Source organism: Bos grunniens, chromosome 12 (assembly GCF_055505025.1).
Source record: "Bos grunniens cultivar Pamir isolate PY7600 chromosome 12, Bosgru_T2T1.0, whole genome shotgun sequence".
Taxonomy (NCBI): Eukaryota; Metazoa; Chordata; class Mammalia; order Artiodactyla; family Bovidae; genus Bos; species Bos grunniens.
This window is the reverse complement of record NC_141176.1, coordinates 82,252,394-82,271,658: the sequence shown is the minus strand read 5'-3', so window position 1 is coordinate 82,271,658 and position 19,265 is coordinate 82,252,394. Positions and strand designations below refer to the sequence as shown.

General features: G+C 45.0%; 1 protein-coding gene across 37 annotated transcripts in view; it reads left to right on the top strand.

Annotated features, from left to right (window-relative positions):
• Positions 1–19,265, top strand: part of DOCK9 (dedicator of cytokinesis 9) — a 298,290-nt gene that overhangs the window by 73,765 nt on the left and 205,260 nt on the right. The window lies entirely within an intron of this gene.

Genomic DNA, 19,265 nt, shown 5'->3' with positions numbered 1-19,265 from the left:
GAAACCTTCCTGGTCATAGGCTGTCACCCGAGACCCGGAGGGCTGGCGTGCCACATCTCTCCCCCCACACTCCACTCCCCTCCCAGGATCAAACCAGGTCGGCCCAGCCTTGCAGGAGCTCCAAGAGAGGATGCGTCTTAGGGAGAGGTTTACATGGTGTTAGCTCTCAGAATCCCTGGGAGGAAAGGGAAAGAGAGCCTCGGATGAGCTTCAGATGCGTTCTGGAAGGCATGAGTGTTACGTGTGGGCATGCAGTTTTAAGTGGTGCTGTCTTAACTATTAAATATTTTAAACTCTAAGTACTTTGGGATATGCTTTTGCGAATGATTGGCATCACAGCTGAGGAGGACTGGCCCATTAGAGTGTCTGTCCCATTGGGGTAGTCCCTCACCCCGGCAGCCCTAGGACTGCCTGGCCGTGGTGCCAGACCCTCTCCCACGCCACCAGCTTCTTTACTGCTCCTGCAACCCTCACTGACTTGGTGCTTGGTTAACCTGCCTGCGAGAGACCCTGCTTGTTTTTCCTTATCGTTTATTGCATGAGGGAATACTAACCTGCCCCAGGGCTTTGTTGGGATTCTAGGACTGGATGTGAAGCCCCGGTCCTGTGCCTCGGGTCGGATGCCCTCAGCTGCCACCCTTGCCCGCACTAGCATACCCGGAAAGTTGAGAAGACCACATGTGCCTGTAGCCGAGGCACTGTGAGTGGAAGAGTGTACCCTCTCACTCCAAACTGGCCTCCCAGCCTCTCTTTCCTTGACCCCTTGGAGTCTTCTCTGTGTAACTGACAGTGGTCTCTGGGGAAGGGAAGGCAGACCATCCTTCTGCTCAGAGTCAGATCCAGAATCCTTCAGATGACTTCTGGGTCCATCCCCAGCGTGCCCCCCAGGCCCTGCTTCCTCCTCTTCACCTTTCTCCTCACTCCTCTCTCTGACCTTTTCTCCTGGGATCTCTACCCGGGCGCTTACTTGGTCCACCCTGGCCTCCTGGTGGGCTTTGCCCAGAGTTCTCCATGGCAGCGAGGCTTCCTTGACCCCTGATGTAATTGTGCCACACCACCTGTGCACTCTTCTCTGAGTCCCCGCCATACCCCTGACACAGAGTTAGGTGAGACTAATGCCGTAAGTATAGTAATAGTAATTATTGGTAAGTGTTACTTACAGTGCTTACACAGGAATAAGATTTATGATGGCAGGGATTTTTGTCTGTTTTACTGACTGCTTCTGCCTTCAACAGCCAGAACAATCCCTGACTCCTAGTAAATGCTCAGCTAATGAGTGAATTCTGAGGAAATGGTTTTATGGTCCTGAACTCGAACTTGGAGAAGCTGTTGAGAAGGTCTTCTGAAACCAAGCTTTTTTTTTTCCCCAAAACATTTTTGTCTTGGAGTTATCCTAAGAAGTTGCATGGTCCTAAGCTGGCCATTCCAGGGGTTTGCTATGGTCCTTCAGCGACAGTTGAGGATGCTATCTTTGGGTATTATCCAGACTGGCTCTGTTGAGACCTGTTCCATGGCGTGGGCTTCTGAGGACCTTCTCATCCTTTGGATTGATCCAGCCAAGCTGTTGATTAAGGGAGAATTGCCCCGTGGCCCTCCCTTGGGCCTGCTCCATACAAATTAGACTGATCCTTTGTAGGTCTTTGTCAGGCTCCTCAGCCTTGGTTAGGAGAGTGTCTGTCCTTCTTTCAGCTGACGTAGTGACTGGCTTGTGGCTGCATCTTAACTCTCAGCACGTCAGAGCTGTCCCTCACCGCTCCTCAGAGTATAACCCCCTCCCTGGCCACTCAGTGCATAATAAACCGTATGGAGGAAAAATAACGTTCATGAGGCCACCACTCTTCTAGAGACTCTGAAATACCCCAGTTATCTGCCTGTCTGTCAGAATTCACTGGGGTGGACTGGCTCATTCTGGCCTCAGAGGAATTGCTGCTTCTGAACTAAGCTTTGTGTTTTTCTCTTGCCCACAGTGAAGGGCATGAGAAACATCCTTACTTAGGTGATGTCTACCACGAGGGTGTGGAGGGCCTGCTCATTTGCTTTCGGAATGGCGAAGAGTCACCATAGTATAGTGACTGAGAGTCCCAAATCCACAACTTGCTGGCTGTGTGACTTTGGGCAATTTACCTAACCTCTCTGTTCCTCAGTTTCCTTATCCATTAGATGCAGATAAAAACAGTACTTACCTCATAAGGTTGTTAAATGAATGACTGTATCTGAAGTCCTTAGGACAGTGTCTTCATGTAAGTTAGTGCTAATTGTTAGCAATTATAATTATTTCTATTTTTTAGTGTTTCTTTTATGAAGAGCCCTGGAAGGAATTTCTTCTCTTCATGCTCTGAATGATGGCGCTTTTCCTGAGGAGCTACTTTGTGTAGCATAAGTGCTAATTGAATTGTATTTATTTTATATACATTATGATTCACGTAACTGACCTCAGCCACCTCTTCAGTTGACTGTTAAAAGAAAGCTTAGTTTCACACACATGACCTGATTCTAACAGATATATGGGCTCTTTCAAAATGATTTGTTTTATATTTCCTTTAAACTTTGCTTCTTTTTTTCCTGTACTACTATTTTATCACTGCCTGCTTTTTCTCATCGGCTTATCAAAATACTTTTAATCTTCTTCTTGCTTATGTAAATCACTTTAAATCCCATTGAAACAAAGCAGAGCATGAATTAATAAACTAGTAGAGAACTTTGGTGAAGAACAAACCTTCAGGTTGGCTCTGAAGCAAAATCAGATGTCTTTTTTTGTGTGGGTTAAGTTTCATTTGGGGCAAAATGAGAACTGCAGCCTGGGAGACAGCACCTCAGATCTCTCTGTGAAAAGAGGCAGGGTGGGGAGATCAGTATGTATGTGATTTTGAAGGGGGAGGGAGTACATGCAGTCAGGCATACATTTTTCCAGAAGGTTTTGACCAGTCTCGTGAAGCTTTGGCTAGTCATGAGAAACAGTCATCACCATGAAGGATTTTAGTGCTTTTCTAGATGTGAGGAGATACAGATGTCTTTTTTTTTTTTTTTTTAATGTTAATTTAATTCCATAAAAATCTTGTTTTGTGTAGCTTGCTTTTTTTTTTTTTACTTTTTATTTTAACATAAGTTGCCTGCTTTTTTGTTGTTGTTGTGCTAAAGGCAAAATCAGAATTAAGACGTTTTTATATCATTCAATTAACACTTACAGTGCATGTTACATCTTTATCGGTTACCTAAAAATTACCTCTGTGATTTTTTTAAGATTAGTAAAGTTGACTAAAAATCTGATGTCTTGAGTGCGGACATTAGCTTTGTAAGGCTGCAGCTGTCCGATCTTGTGCAGGAAGCTCTTTCTTTCCTTTTATGTCCGAGAGACATGAATCAGCTCGGTGGTGGGTAGTACCTGCGGAAAAGGGCTTCTCCGGCAGTTGTGGGCTGACTGAACTTCGAGTGTATCCCTTGAGGCTCAGGTTGATTTTGACCAGTAATTCCAAACTATGGTGGAGGGGCAGGATTGAGTTAGGGTAGATTTCATTCCTGAGTACAGAATTTTCCTAACATTTTCTCTTTTCTAAGTAATGGACTGTCCAGGTCATTCAGGAAACACCCTTGAGGGGACTTCCCTGCTGATCTTTTGGCTGGGACCCTGTGCTCCCAATTCAGGGGGCCTGGGAACTAGATCTCACCATGCTGCAACTAAGACCTGGCACAGCCAAATAAAGAAAGAAGTAAATCAATTAGAGTGAAAAAGGAACACCCTTGAGTGCTTCTTTGTGCTGGGTGCTAGATGTACAGAAATAAGGAGGAAGCTCTCCAGTCTCCGCTGGCGGAGGAGGCCCCACCCATTGCCCAGGCACCTTCCATGAGGAGGGGCAGCTCGAGCTGAGACAAAACTCTTGTAAATCCCAGTTTTTCTGTGAAGATTTGTGATAGACCCAGCCCTGTTGACCAGGACCTGACCTGTTTTCCTCATTGCCGGTGGTAGCTGCTTCCCTTCTTGATGTGTCTGTCATGGAAGAATTGAGGAACTGTGGGATTATCTGTAGCATGTTCTCGTTTTGTGTAATGTAACTGACGTGGGAGAAGCCATTCAGTTCTAACCTTGATAGCAGCTAGGATTCTGTCAGCCCTTGACAGAGAGCACATTACTGCAAGTTGCAAGGGGATTAGACAAGCTCATCCTCAGTTTCTTTCATGACATGTTGGGATAATAGAGTGATAATCTTACCCATTGTAAATGGACAGTTGATCTTTTTTTCTTGCCTCCTTAAAGCTTTGAAATATTTCATGGTCCTCCTATTGAAAGATTTGTTGCACGTCTTCAACATGTTCTCAACCTTTACTGCTGTATAGAATTTTATACAGAGACCACTTCAGTCTCTCCAGGCGAAACAGGCCTTCCTCATGTGAAACACCAACTGGTTATGAAATTCCTTTGGTTTATTCTGTGTGCACCGTGCAAAGAGAACAGAGCTGAAGGTGATATGATCGCAAGAGCCTCAGCCCTGCTTGTGTGTGTCTGTGGGGCTGCGGGGCTGTGTGGATGGGTGGGCTGGTGGGAGGGTAAGGCAGAGGTTGCGGTGTAATCAATGACCAGGGTTAGTGGAGACTGGGATAATAATACACATCAGCTTGAGGCCGTGGGGAAGGTAAAGGCTGAATCTTTGTATTTTTTAGATGTTCTCTCATAACTGTTTCTTGAACTGTGATAACTGTCTTGAGGTGTAAGAAAGCAGAAATCTGCTTGATTGCCTTCTGGAACACTCCTTTGGTTCTTGGTTCGGTCATGGGACCATGGCTTTGTGTTTTCCGTTTTATTTCTCATATCCTTCCTAATGATGCCATGTGGATTTTGTTGCCTGTTTGACTGGAGCAGTAAACTCGGCTGATGTTTTCAAGGAACAGTCTGCTCTGATTCCTAGATCCATTTGCTGCGTCCGGGGATTGCGTTGCTTTGTTGATGCTGTGAGTGCAGCCAGCGCGAGCTAGCACAAGAGAGTTTATATTGTCCCTTTCCGCAGTGCTTTTTAAGAATTGACCATCTTTTTAATATTTATTAAATCATAAGCAGGAGATTAACATTCATTGTGGAAACCAAGCCTGTGGTGTTTGCTGCACAAAGATAACCACTGATAGAAACATTTTGAAGCAAACCTTCTAGGTTTTCCTGGTGGCTTAGATGGTAAAGAATCTGCCTGAAATGCAGGAGACCTCCTGGGTTTGATCCTGGGTTGGGAAGATCCCCTGGAGAAGAAAATGGCAACCCACTCCATTATTCTTGCCTGGAGAATTCCATGGACAGAAGAGCCTTTTGGGCTATAACCCATGGGGTCACAAAGAGTCGAACACGACTGTGTGACTAACACTTCTAGAATTTCATCCATGTATAGTTTTATTCATAAAAATTTTATAATGGGTTGCTGTGGACTAAATTGTGTTGTCTCTCCCCACCCTCCTGTTTGTATGTTGAAGCCCAGAACCACAATGTGACTACGTCTGGAGATAGGGTCTTTAGGATATAATTATGTTAAAGGGGATCATAAGGGTGGGGCCCTAATCCAATAGGACTGTGGCCTTTCTAAGAGTAAGAAATCTCTCTCTGCCATGTGAGCACACAGTAAGAAGGCAGCTGTCTGCGAGCCAGAATGAGGGTCCTTACCAGGCACCAGCTGACCATGCTGGCACCCTAACCTTGAACTTCAAGCTCCAGCACTGTGAGAAAATAAATTTTTGTTGTTTAAGCCACTCAGTCAGTGATATTTTATTCTGGCAACCCAAGTAATACATAATAATATACATGGTATTTTGTTATATAGTCTTGTTACTTGCTTGAATAGACTCACAAACACCTTTCCATATCACTGAGTACACGTTTATTTCTCATTCTTAATGGTGTCATTTCATTGTGTGGATGAGCCATTTCCGGCTGCTATTACTGGTATAACACAGATGGAGTAGCTCGTAAACAACTGCCATTTCTTTCTTTCCTTCTTTTTTTTTTTCATATTTACTTGGCTGCACTGGGTCTTAGTTGCGATACGTAGGGTTTTCAGTCTTTGTTGTGGCATATGGAATCTTCCAGTTGCAGGATGCAAACTCTTAGTTGTGGCATGTGGGATCTGATTCCCTGGCCAGGATCCGAACCCAGGCCCCCTGAGTCGGAAGCTCAGAGTCTCAACCACTGGACCACCAGGGAAGTCCCCTCCCATTTATTTCCTGCAGGAGGTTGGGAAACCCAAGATGGAGGCATCTACAGATCTAATACCTGACGAGGACCTGCTTCTTGGCTCGCAGATGGCCGTCTTTTCACAGTAACTTCTCTTGGAGGAGGCAGTGAGCGAGCTCTCTGGAGCCTGTTCTGTAGAAAGCCCCAGTCCCCTTCTTGAGGGTTCCACCCCCAAAGGCTTCCCTTTCAGACAGTGTCACATGGGGAATTTTGAGGGGACTCAAAAAACAGTCACACTGGAGGAGGTGACATTTTGTCTATTTGTTTGTTCATGACATTGTTATTCTACCACACGTTGATTTAAGGGCAAAGATCCACGACCTTGATAATGAATGCTTAGAGATCTAACATGTGAAACTGCTCCTCGAGTGTTCTATATTTTTTAAAGATGGACTAAGTTAGGCTCTAAGGCAGACTTAGGCCTAAATTTTTACCTTTTTTTTTTTGGTACCAACCAATTTGTAGCATTTTGTAAAGTATTAGTTCCCCGTATTCACAAACTTCACACAGACATCTGGAAGTGACATTTTATTTAACACATTACCCAGTGTCCCATTTTTTCCAATTGTAAATGCTGTGATAAACATCTTTCCATCTGTAATTTAAACACTTGTTATTTTCTTAGCACAGACTTCTAGACTTGGAATAGCTGCGTCAAAGAATATTTGCTATTTAAGCGGTTTTTATATCTATAGCCAGACTGTCCTCCAGAAATAACTGTTTTGAGATTTTTTTAAAAAAATTGAAGACAAGAAAATTTGTTTTCTCCCCTTGTGACTTCAAGCAGTTTGCCTTCATAATGGCTTTTTATTAAGCGGTTGATGGAGTTATCTGCTCAATAGAATGATATCAATTTAGATTGCTGTATGCTTAGGCAGTAAGACTCACACCAGGGTTCAAATTAGTACTAATTTTGTCTTAACTTCTGGAAGCATGACCACTAGTGCTAAATCTCCCTGAAGAATTCTGAAATGTTCCATTGTGGAGGCTGGAATGTGTTTGTTCTGGGAGGTCTTCAACCTTTTGGAATTGGTAGCTGTTTCATAGACATTAAAGAGGAAAGAGCAGCAGAAATACTGAATAGAAACAAATGAGTAAAGGCCGTTATTGCTTTGTTCAAGTCTTGCTTTTTAGATATTCAAAGTAGTTGATTTATATTTCTCCTTCAGAAATGATGAGAAGCAACAACTTTTTTGCTTTTTAAAAGTAATGTTGATTGTCTTTCATGCTTAGAATACATAATTATTTTAGAATATTTAGAGACTACAGGGAAATATAAAAAGGAAAACAAAATCAGCCATAATCCCACAGCTCAGAATTAATTACTGTTTAGCATGTAGTACAGGCTTCCCTGGTGGCTCAGACAGTAAAGAATCCACCTGCAATGCAGAGGACTCGAGTTCAATCCCTAGGTGGGGAAGATCCCCTGCAGAAGAGAATGGCTACTCACTCCAGTATTCTTGCCTGGAAAATTCTATGGACAGAGGAGTCTGGTGGGCTACAGTCCATGGGGTTGCAAAGAGTTGGACAGGACTGAGTGACTAACACTTTCATTTTCACATCTAACATGTAGTGCATGTTTTCTGATATCTTTCTGTGCTTATACAAATATAAAAAATAGTATATCCCATAAATAATCCTGATGCCCTTTCCTCTTATCATTTTTATGGCCATTTTCTTATGCCCATAGTGTTCTGCTAACACACTATTTAATATATGCTTAATATTCCACTGTAATGTATATACCAAATTTATTTTAATGCTTTTCTTTTGTTAGGCATTTAGGTGTTATAGACTATGTTTACTGAGGACATCTTTACCCAAACATATTTTTATGGGTCTATAATTATTTTTATAGGTTAGATTCATAAACATGAACTTGTTAAGACAGGAATGAAATTTTTAAAAGCTGTTTAATGCATATTGTTTTATTGCTTGATGATTGATCCAAGTTACATTCCTGTTCTGTGCTGCCGGTGTAGAACAGGTTGCTCAGTCATGTCTGATTCTTTGTGATTCCATGGACTGTAGCCCGCCAGGCTCCTCTGTCTATGAGGATTCTCCAGGCAAGAATACTGGAGTGGATTGTCATGCCCTCCTCCAGGGGATCTTCCCAACCCAGGGATCGAACCCAGGTCTCCCACATTGCAGGCAGATACTTTACCACCTGAGCCACCAGGGAAGCCCAAGAATACACCAGTGGGTAGCCCATTCCTTTCCAGGGGATCTTCCTGACCCAGGAGTTGAACCAGGGTCTCCTGCATTGCAGGCGTATTCTTTACCAGCTCATCTACCCAGTGAATATTAGTCTTGTTTTATATAGCTGATGATTGCCAGCATCATTTTGCCAATTTGGGAGGCAAAAGATAATTTTCAAATTTATATCTTTTGTCATATTCAAGTATTTCTCCATTTTATCATTTGCCTTTAATTTTGGTGGCTCAGATCGTAAAGAATCTGCCTGCAATGCAGGAGACCCGGATTTGATCCCTGGGTTGGGAAGATCCCCTGGAAAAGGGAGTAGCTACCCACTTCAGTATTCTTGCCTGGAGAATTCCATGAACAGAGGAGCCCATGGGGTTGCAAAGAATCAGACACAACTGAGTGACTAACACTAACAGCTATAGCACTTATTTTACTAACAGAAGTTTAAATGTAAGTGATAAGCATAATAGTCTTTTCCTCAGTGATTTCTTCCATTACTTTTATGGTTAGAAATTCTTGCTTATCTCAGATCAGATATTCACCAGTGTTTTCTTTTGGAATTTGTTTTCTTGATTATTTATTTATTTACTATTATATTTGGTTCTTGCATCCAAGGGTCCTTCTGGCCAACTGGTTTTATGAATGAAGTTTAGTTGGCATTTTTTTCAGGCCATTTTTTTTCATGTCTATATCTTCTTTCTTAGTGGCAGAACAGAATAGTTGTGACAGAGATCTATAATATGTACTTTCTGGCTTAAAATATTTATTAGCTGATCCTTTATAGAAAGTTTGCCAACCCTTGCTTTAGTCAACCTAGAATTTATTTGATATATAGTTTAGTCGAGGCCCTAATTTGATTCCTTCCTTACCCCTAACACTCATTTTTCTCAATTTTGTGTTTTGAATAATCCATTCCTTAGACACTGACTTGTGATCCTGTCTTCATTATATTTTCTGTTCCTTTTTGTACTGGGCTTTGTTTCTTTGTCCATTATAGAAGCAAAGTTCTTATCCAGCTGTGAGTTCAATTACAGTTTAATAAAAATGGAAACAAGAAATTTGGAGAAACAAATACTACACTTTTAAGATTTATCTATAAATAGGTTGTACTGCACACATTGCTGAATTAGGTAGTCTTATAAAGCATATATTGATAAAGGTTCAGGGGCTAAGGGATAAAGACTGAGTGTAGAGATGTGTATATTTGTAAATTTGCTCTCTTGTGAAGCAGCCTGCTCATAGAGGAGATCGAGCTTGTCTTTATGAAGACTGGTGCATTTTGGTGAAAGCAACATTCCAGCGTAGCAGCTGAATCCTCAGGTAACCTTGGTTTGAGTCTACATTTTTGTGTATCCGGTCTCTGCTAACAAAAGGAGTCCCAGCAAACTACAAGCAGAGGTACTACCAGAGCTTCCAAACTAATTGTTTGTGTCTGCAGGAAGTGTATCTGTATCTTAACAGATGAAGAGTGAATTCTAGTTTTTCCTTTAAGATAATTCATTTCCCTCCTTACCTACATTTAAATGTGTGTTAAGTTTTGGACGTGCATGCGTGTGTGTGTGTGTGTGTGTGTGAGAATCTGTATTCGACTGTGTCTACTTGTGTATGTGTGTATGTTTTTTGTTGTCATCTCAGTGCTGATATATTGGATAAAGTATTAGTTTTTTCATATGTCAGTGAACAATCCAAGGCTTTATCCCAGGGTGCATTTCAATAAATATCTGTTTTGCTGCCAAGGAAAAACCCATATTCTAGAAAAATGAAGTAGATGTGACTTGTGAGCCTAAGCAGAGGGACATGGAGTTAGTTGCCAGTGGATAGGCTTTCTCTTCTCTTCTGGAGTAGGTTCTGCCTTTGCAGGGTCTGTGTAATGAGAGTTTGCTTATGTTATACAGGTCTAAGATGTGGGCTTGGTGGCAGGCAGTCCTATTTGTGAAGAGTTTTACCCTTCTGCACATTTGCTATTCCTTGTGTTTTCTGGGCTTATGAAATAGCATCATTAAAGCATTGTAATAGCATCATCAAAGAATTAGTCTTATAAGTTACTCTTATTTCTCTAGGGTTTCTCTATTGTTGTAGAGCAATCAGAAGAGAACCCAAACTTTTTTCTTTTTTTTTCCATTACACTGGAAAAAATGTTTTCTCTGCTAACAGCATGTGCTGTGCTAAGTCGCTTTAGTCTTGTCCAGCTCTTTGCGACCTTATGAACTGTAGCCCACCAGGCTCCTCTGTCCATGGGATTCTCCAGGCAAGAGTACTAGAGTGGGTTGCCATGCCCTCCTCCAGGAGATCTTCCTGACCCAGGGATCGAACCCTTGTCTCTTGTGTCAACTGAATTGACAGGTGGGTTCTTTACCACTGGCACCACCTGGGAAGCCCTCCTAACAACATTTCTGACACCAAATGTGTGGGGTTTTTTCCCTCACATTAAATAATTTGGACTCTTAACTGCCCAGATCTCATGCAGATCCCTACAGGTCAAGGGCTCAATTCTACAAGACTTCCTCCACTTCATATATTCCCAACTTGTCAGCTGTGCTTCTGACTCACCAGCTGTTAATCAGTCGGACCTCCCCACAAACCCGCACTGCCTTGGATTTGATCATTTGCTAGAAAGGCTCACAGAACTTAGAAAAACACTTAAAACACTTCCTATTTCTGGTGTGTTAGAAAAGGTACAACTCAGAAATAGTCACATGGAGGAGCTGTGTGAGGCAGGGTGTGGGGAAGGGCTGAGGCGTGTCCATGCATCTCTGGGCAGACCTCTCTTCTATCACCTCTGTGTCTTCACCAGCCCAGAAGCTCTGCAAACCCCTGTGTTAGGGTGAACACGGCAGCTCCATTAGGTAGGCGTGCGTGCATGCTAAGTTGCTTCAGTCATTTCCAACTCTCGGCCACCCTAATGACTGTAGCCTGCCAGGCTCCTTTGTCCCTGGGATTCTCCAGGCAAGAATACTGGAGTGGCTTGCTGTGCCCTCCTCCAGGAGATCTTCCCAACCCAGGAGTGGAACCTGCATCTCCTGTGGATTGCCAGCAGCTTCTTTATCCCTGAGTCACCAGGGAAACCCCTATTATGTAGGCACGATTGATTAAATCATTGGCTATCGGTTATTGAACTCAACCTGCAGCCTCTCTCCCGTCCTGGCAAGTCAGGGAGCAGAGCCAAAAAATAAGACCCTGTATTCACCAGGTTGGTTCCTCAGGTAACCAACCCCTCCTGTTCTAAGAGTCACCTTATTAGCATAAACTCAGGCATAGTTGAAAAGGAGTTATTATGTATCACAGGGTACTATTCTCACCCCTGTTACTCACAGAATTACCGGAGTTTCAGAAGCTCTGGGCCAGGAAACAGGGCAGAGAGCAAATACGTATTTAATACTATGTCACACCCGATAGCCATTGGATGCCTGCTGAAACAATGGTGAATGGCCCGCTGTCCGTGCTCTCAGAAGGCCTGGTGAACTCCTAAGTGGGGTACAGTGTGATGGGGATAAGCCCAGCCACCACGAGAAAACCTGCAAGGGACTCGTAGCTCACCTTGGGGGCAGAGTGAAGGAAGGAGGAGGAGATGTCTTACTTGAGTCTTGAAGGAGACAAAGAAGTCAACCAGATGAAGGGGTAAGAGAAGGACATGTCTGCAGAAGGAGCAGAGTCCCAGGGAGGTGGGGGGAAAGCTGAGACCTCCTTACAGCTGCAGAGGGGGCTATAGAATCACAAAGGGGGAGACTGGAGGCAAGGGGGACCAGGGGTGAAAGCTCTGAGCATCCAGACAAATTTTCTCTGAAGGAGGTCATGGAGGGAACAGGTCAGACCAGAGGGATTTTCTCTGGAGCTAGAATTTACTTGACTGTTGCACGCTGGAAATAGATGAGAGAGCAGGGAATAACAACGCCCAGTTTTCTGACTCGGAGAAGGCAATGGCACCCCACTCCAGTACTCTTACCTGGAAAATCCCATGGACGGAGGAGCCTGGTGGGCTGCAGTCCATGGGGTCGCTAAGAGTTGGACATGACTGAGCAACTTCACTTTCACGCATTGGAGAAGGAAATGGCAACCCACTCTAATGCTCTTGCCTGGATTATCCCAGGGACGGGGGAGCCTGGTGGGCTGCCATCTATGGGGCTGCACAGAGTTGGACACAACTGACACGACTTAGCAGCAGCAGCAGCAGCAGAAGTCTCCTAACTTGGGAGGTGGTGATGCCATTAATCAAATGCAGGCACGGGAGAGGAGGGATGGGTTTAAGCATAGCTGGCATGGAGCAGAGGAAGGAGAACAGATCACTGGTTCTCTTTTGGTCTTGCTGTGTTCAAATGCCAGAGGAGCCTTCAGGTCAGGGACAGATTCAGCTTTTGTCGGGCCTGAAGCTCCTACAGTTAAGAGCCCTCTTTAAGAGAACTAATAGGAACTCTAAAGACCAGCTTAGATACAGGACTCTGGGAGGGGCTCTGCCGGGAAGGGTCCTGAAGTGTGAGCTTCAGTAATTTCCTGTGAACCTCCTTCTGCGTCCGGGCGGATGCCCAGGCTCCTGGGGGTCCTTTTCCCTCTCTGGTGTCCCCTGCTGTGTCCTTCTGCATGTCAGAAAACCCCCAGGTTCCTCTCTGAGCTGCAGGCGGGTCGTCATCTTGTGTAGACTGTTCAGCTCAGTTCAGTCGCTCACTCGTGTCCGACTCTTTGCGATCCCATGGACTGCAGCACGCTAGGCCTCCCTGTCCATCACCAACTCCCACAGTTTACTCAAACTCATGTCCATTGAGTCGGTGATGCCATCCAACCATCTCATCCTCTGTCATTGTCCCCTTCTCCTCCTGCCTTCAATCTTTCCCAGGGTCAGGGTCTTTTCCAATGAGTCAGTTCTTCTCATCAGGTGGCCAAAGTATTGGAGTTTCAGCTTCAGCATCAGTCCTTCCAATGACTATTCAGGTCTGATTTCCTTTAGGATGGACTGATTGGATTTCCTTGCAGTCCAAGGGACTCTCAAGAGTCTTCTCTGGCACCACAGAAATTAAAGTTAACCCAAGGGTTACCTCAATGTGAGGAAGGCCTGTGCTGTACCTTCTGACTCATCAGTGGAAAAGGTACCCTTCTTCCCCCATCTCCCTGACACACAAGTGAAACAGAACAAAAAGCCACAAAAGGCTTTTATAGGCCCAGGGGTTTGGTTTGTTACCACTCTCTATGACCAAGAGAGCACAGTGATGTGAAGTTACGTTCTATTTAGATCATCAGCGGGAATTGGCGGCCATGTGTATACATTGAACTGCGTGGCACTTCCAGCTTTTCCTGTTAAAGAGTTTTGAGGACTTATTTTACCTAAAGCCTCTTAGAATAAAGTCTTTTAAGTCAAATTTGTGTGGTCTCCTGACAGAGATTAAAAATGTTTTCATAAGAGCCAGTCAATGTAAGGTAGCACATTTAGATAATAATTCCAATAATGTGTACATAGAGAGGTCTCTAGCTGTAAGAGGGAGTGGAGAAGAGAACGTAGAGTCATTGTTTAGTCTGTGTCTTTGTTACTTGGTTGCAAAGCCTTTTCTTGCAGGGAGATAATTACTGACATTACCAAGGACAAGGTTACATTTGGGTCAAATGTCTTCTCTCCTGCTGCACCTTGGCCTTTGGAACACTCCCCCCAGCCAGTGCCTCGTCCTCTGGGCAGCGGCCCCCCCCACCAGTGTTCCAGAAATCTACCCCCACTCTCCTTTCACTGTCAGTCTGCGTGTGAATGATCTCAGCTAGATGTTAGGCTCTTATCTGATTAAAACATTCACACCGTGGTATAAATAGCTCACAGAAATGTATCTGTCAAAGGGTGTTTGCACTTTAGAGGGGAGTTTCTAACTAAGGGGAGCACTACAGATGATGGGAGATTTTGGAGCCATTTATCATTCGTTTTCAAACTGCAGAACTGAATGGAGTTTGTATGCTAGTTCCTGTGTGTGTTTGGGGTTTTGTTTGAATTATAGGAGGAGAATGTTTTTACCTCATTTTTCTTTCCCCCATCCCCCTCCTCCACCCCCAGGTAGGCACAGGTTTTCTACATATGTTTATCTAGTAGCTGAGTTGGTAAAGAATCTGCCTGCAATGCAGGAAACCCAGGTTCGATTTCTGGGTCAGGAAGATTCCCTGGAGAAGGGAATGGCAACCCACTCCAGTATTCTTTACTGGAGAATCCCATAGACAGAGGAGTCTGGTGGGCTATAGTCCCTGGGGTCCCAAAGAGTCAGACGGCTGAGCAACTAAACCACCACAGCACAAACTTTAAATGTTTAATTGGGGAGGGGGTGAGATGTTCAGTGATGGCCTTATCTGCTGCATTTTGCCACCTGCAAGTTACCAAATTCCCAGAAAGAAGAGCATCTTGAAAATCTAGCACGTTGCTTTGGAAAGGTTGGCTCCTGCTCTTGTGAACTGAAAATATCTGCAACTTACATCACTGGGCCTGAAATCCCAGGGCCTTGTAAAGAAAGGGTACAGAGATGTTGCTTTCTGATTCGTATCCATGCCCTGCTGGTGTTCTGGAGTCAGTGCTGAGAACTGAGTGCTGCATCTGAAGAAAGACCTGATAGAGCAAAGAGCCAGTGAAAGGGCTGTAAAAGGACGAGTGTGTATTTTTAACTGAAAGTTGGTGTGTGGGAGCTCCGTCTAAATATGTTCTCTCCAAGAGCCTTGCATGCATGCGTGCTAAGTTGCTTCAGTCCTCTCCGACTCTTTGCAACCCCATGACCGTAGCCCACCAGGCTCCTCTATCCATAGGATTCTCCAGGTAAGGATACTCGAGTGGGTTGTCATGCTTTCCTCCAGGGGATCTTCGCGACTCAGGATCAAACATAAATCTGTGTCTCCTGCATCGGCAGGTGCATTCTTTACCACTAGTGCCACCTGGGAAGCCCAAGAGCCTTGAGTCACACCAGAATCTGACTTGCGGGGATGACTGGGGTGTGGGTTATTGAAGGTAGGCAGAGCCCTGAATGTTTTAGCCACTTCAGAAAAGTGGACACCATAGTCTTATTTTTGGTTCCCCTTTGATGCTAACTGGAGTGGGACTTCACCAGTCCCCCTTCGGCAAATGAATAAACGAGGGCACATTGATAGTTTCTGGGAACTTGGAGGGATGCAAGAGAGTTGATACTGAATTTCCGCTTTCACTTTTCACCCTCAGAACTCAACCACCTTTAGAGCACATGCCTCTTGTGTTATGGAGGGTTGCAGGCGGCTGTCCAAGTCATACTCTCTTGTGACCGGTGCTATAAAACCAGTGGAAACTCTGATGGTTTCTGCAGATGCGTGTTTATCTGAAAAATGCTGGGCCCTGTCCAAAGGGAAAGCAGGCAGTAATGGTCTCAATTTCAAAAACAACCTTCAGCTGTACCAAAACTTTAAAACCTTTTTCATTATTTTTTTTATAATTTCTAATCACCCTCTGTTAAAAATGAAACATTAAAAAAAAAAAAAAAAAAAGATCACTGAAGCTGTTTTAGGATTGCTGATGTTGTCTGTTCTGCAGCCCCAGACTTGGAGCACTTGGCTGCAAGCAGGCAATTCAAGAATTCGGGAGAAGGGTGGGTGATCTTGAAACATGCAAGCGAGTTCATAGTTTAAGAATTTTTTTCTATTGAGAAATGAATTAAAAAAAAAAAGCCCTTTAAACTCTTTTTGCTTTTCTTATTAAAAAAGAGTTGTTTTATTATCGTTTCCTTGGCCGTCTTCATGTGTGCATTCATAAACTGCTCTTACGAACCTTGTCCCAGGCCACATACCCACCCTCTGAGTCTGTGAACAAGATTAATGAGTCAGAAAGACTATTGAAGGAACTCAGAGAATTGCCACACTAGGTTTTGAGAGGACACTTAGACCATTTCTTTCCAAATATACAATGTTTGAGCTTCCAGCGCCAAACTCTTGAGTCTGGGTTTATTACAAAAGTAAAAGGGGGCGTTGATGCCTCTCTCTGACTTCCTGTCCACCCTGTTGTCTGTGATTAGATATAACAGAACTGTGTTTCCAAGCTTCCTCACCCTTTTCTCTTTCCTCCACTCACCCCCGGTGACGCTGTGGCTGTCTTCTTCCACTACCCACTCACCATACACTTGGGATCGCATGCCAATTTAGAAAATAGCCCTCAAGATGAATCCAGCTGCTCTGATCCATAAGCAAATACAGATGGCCTTGGGTCGTCCACCACGTCGAACTATCTGCCCCATCGCTTCTCTCTGTTCCCATTTCAGAATTCATGGAGAGAATCCAGAATGATCTAGAGGAGTTTGTGTGCTCAGAGTTTAAGGAATTGGGAGTGTTAGCTGCCAAGCAGCCTCCCTTGAGAGGTGTCCTGGTAGGAGGTAGACTGGGGAGGTCTCAGCCTGGCAGGGTGCTGGGGAGGGTGCACCGAAGGGGGAGGTGCTGACCGAGACTACGTGCCCTGAACCACAGGCCCTTTGCAGACTTTGTGAACCTTAACGAGTCTCTTGGGTCAGAAGCTTGTAAAGTATTTCGGCACCTTGGCTCTGGACTCTGCTTCTGCATGATTCAGATGGAAACCAAAGCTAGGAGTGCTGTAAGTGCACTTGAGGTCATAAAGGGCTCATCCCATCAGGGACAGGCTTCTTCTGCTTTTCTGTGCGCCTGGCCAGATGATCGGCCCTTTGCTGACAGGAGAGGGTGACCACAGTTGGAGCCTCAGAGGTGGGGTGGTTCCTGTCTTCAGAGGCTTCCGTTTCTTTTAGCGAGATGCACCCCTTGTGGCTTTGCTCTGACGCGTCCCTTCACGCCTGCCCTGTGGCTCCATTCTGCATCCAGGTCCTAGGTGAGCTCTTCTCGGCCGTGACTCACCACAGAGAACCAGCCGAGTGCGAAGCAGACGTGGTTGGGGAGGCTGTCAGATCAGCTGCTGTGGACTCACTCACCACCATCCCGGGACGTTTCTCAGGTTGGAAGCACGTCTTGGCAAGGAGACCAGCCTCTGCCTGCCCCTCTGAGAAGCTCCTCAGGGTGTTAGCAAAGAGAACACTGGGGTTCAGCAGGGATGGAGTTGGCAGAGGCCAGACCAGGCAGCCCCACGCCCTCCCTCACTGTGAGGTTGCAGAGTGGTGCGCGGGCTTCTCAGCCGTCCTCCCACCATCCTACGTGGAAGTGTCTTCTGTCCTGTCACAAAGATGCTCGAAACCAGGGGCGCATGTGGGGTCTTCTTGACCACCCAGGACCTCGCGTCTCACCACGGTGGGCTGAGACTCAGCGTCACACAGAAACAGCAGGGTGAGCTCCCCAGGAAGAAGCAGTGGAGGCTGAGCATGGCGAACCCTGGGAGATAGTCTGAGAACAGAGACGCGGGCGCTGGGGCTAGAGGGTGGGCGGGAAGTGCTGAGAGGACCTGAAGGACGTGGCTGGTTTTGAAGACTAACCTTGTTTCACGTTGTTTTTATTTCAGGTGTGGCAAATAGGAATCTAACAGTCAAGCAGGAGACGTGTTATTACGGCCCTTGAGAAAGGTCTTCTTTGCAGAGTGTTTTAGGCATGGCAGCTCTGAGGGCTCAGCATGGCTGAGGTTAAACAGAAGGCTTTATTTAGAAGTTTGAGCAAAATTGGATTCTTTTTGTTTTTTTATCCCGCATTTTCGTATTGGTCCTGATTGGGGATGGGGGCGGGGAACCATACCTTTTCAGTAGAAGGAAAGTGTGATGTCATCTCTGGAGGGATCACGTTTCACTGGTCCCTGAAGTTCGATACATGGCCCCTCTGGGGCCCCTGTTAAGCAGGTGTGTTCTAGGGTGAGCACCCTGTGCAGGTCTCTTTTCCTTCTCAGAGGTCAGGGAAACGGGAGCGTGCATCTTTTCTTCTTCTTTTTTTTTTTTTTCCCCTGTTAAATCAGCTAAGAAATGAGTACACATTGGGCTCAGCACAGATGGAGTCTCTTTGGGTTTCAGAACACCCAGACTTTTTTGTGGAATGCTTATGCTGTTTGCTTTACCACTGGCAGAGCAACTTAATTCCACATGAATATTATAATAAGACACAAATAAAGGTTTACATGGGAAATCAGGCACTGTGGTCCTGGACATCCTCCTATAACACCCAGCCCATGACCAGGGTGGACAAATGTCGTCCAGGTTCCTTAACTTCCCTGAGCTACCCTTCCTCTTGTGTGAAGGCAGGTTTGGACTGGATTATCTCTTCAAGCTCAGAAACTCCTTTATTTTAAAATGGATAATTGGAACATATATAGGTCATCAAAGAAAAGTAAAATATGGTCCAGCCAGAGTATGGGATATAAATATATGAAACACTGAATAAGTGTGTAATATCAGTCTTGGTCTTACCTCGGGGTGACTGTAGAAGGTGTAAGTCAGCTACTGGTGAATTGCCGTGCAGATCTGGAAAAAAGGTGTGTGATCACTGTCATCGTTGAGCTGGTTTGTACCATGGAAGCAGTGTGGGTGAGGTGGGTTTTCAGTAATTGCTAGTGGTAGCACCTGTGTTACTCAGGGCCCTCATCTTCTTGGGTGATGTCATCCACTCTCATTATTTTAGCCACCACCACCCTGTCTGTGGTCTCCCACCGTATCTGCAGCTGAGGCTCTGTTCTTATCTCCATGCATGTGTGGCCACATGTCATTTTCTGCTTCAGTTTAGTTGCTCAGTCATGTCTGACTCTTTGTGACCCCATGAACCGCAGCACGCCAGGCCTCCCTGTCTATCACAAACTCCTGGAGTCCACCCAAACTCATGTCCACTGAGTTGGTGATGCCGTCCAGCCATCTCATCCTCTGTCATCATCCCCTTCTCCTCCTGCATTCAACCTTTCCCAGCATCAGGGTCTTTTCAAATGAGTCAGTTCTTCGCATCAGGTGGCCAAAATATT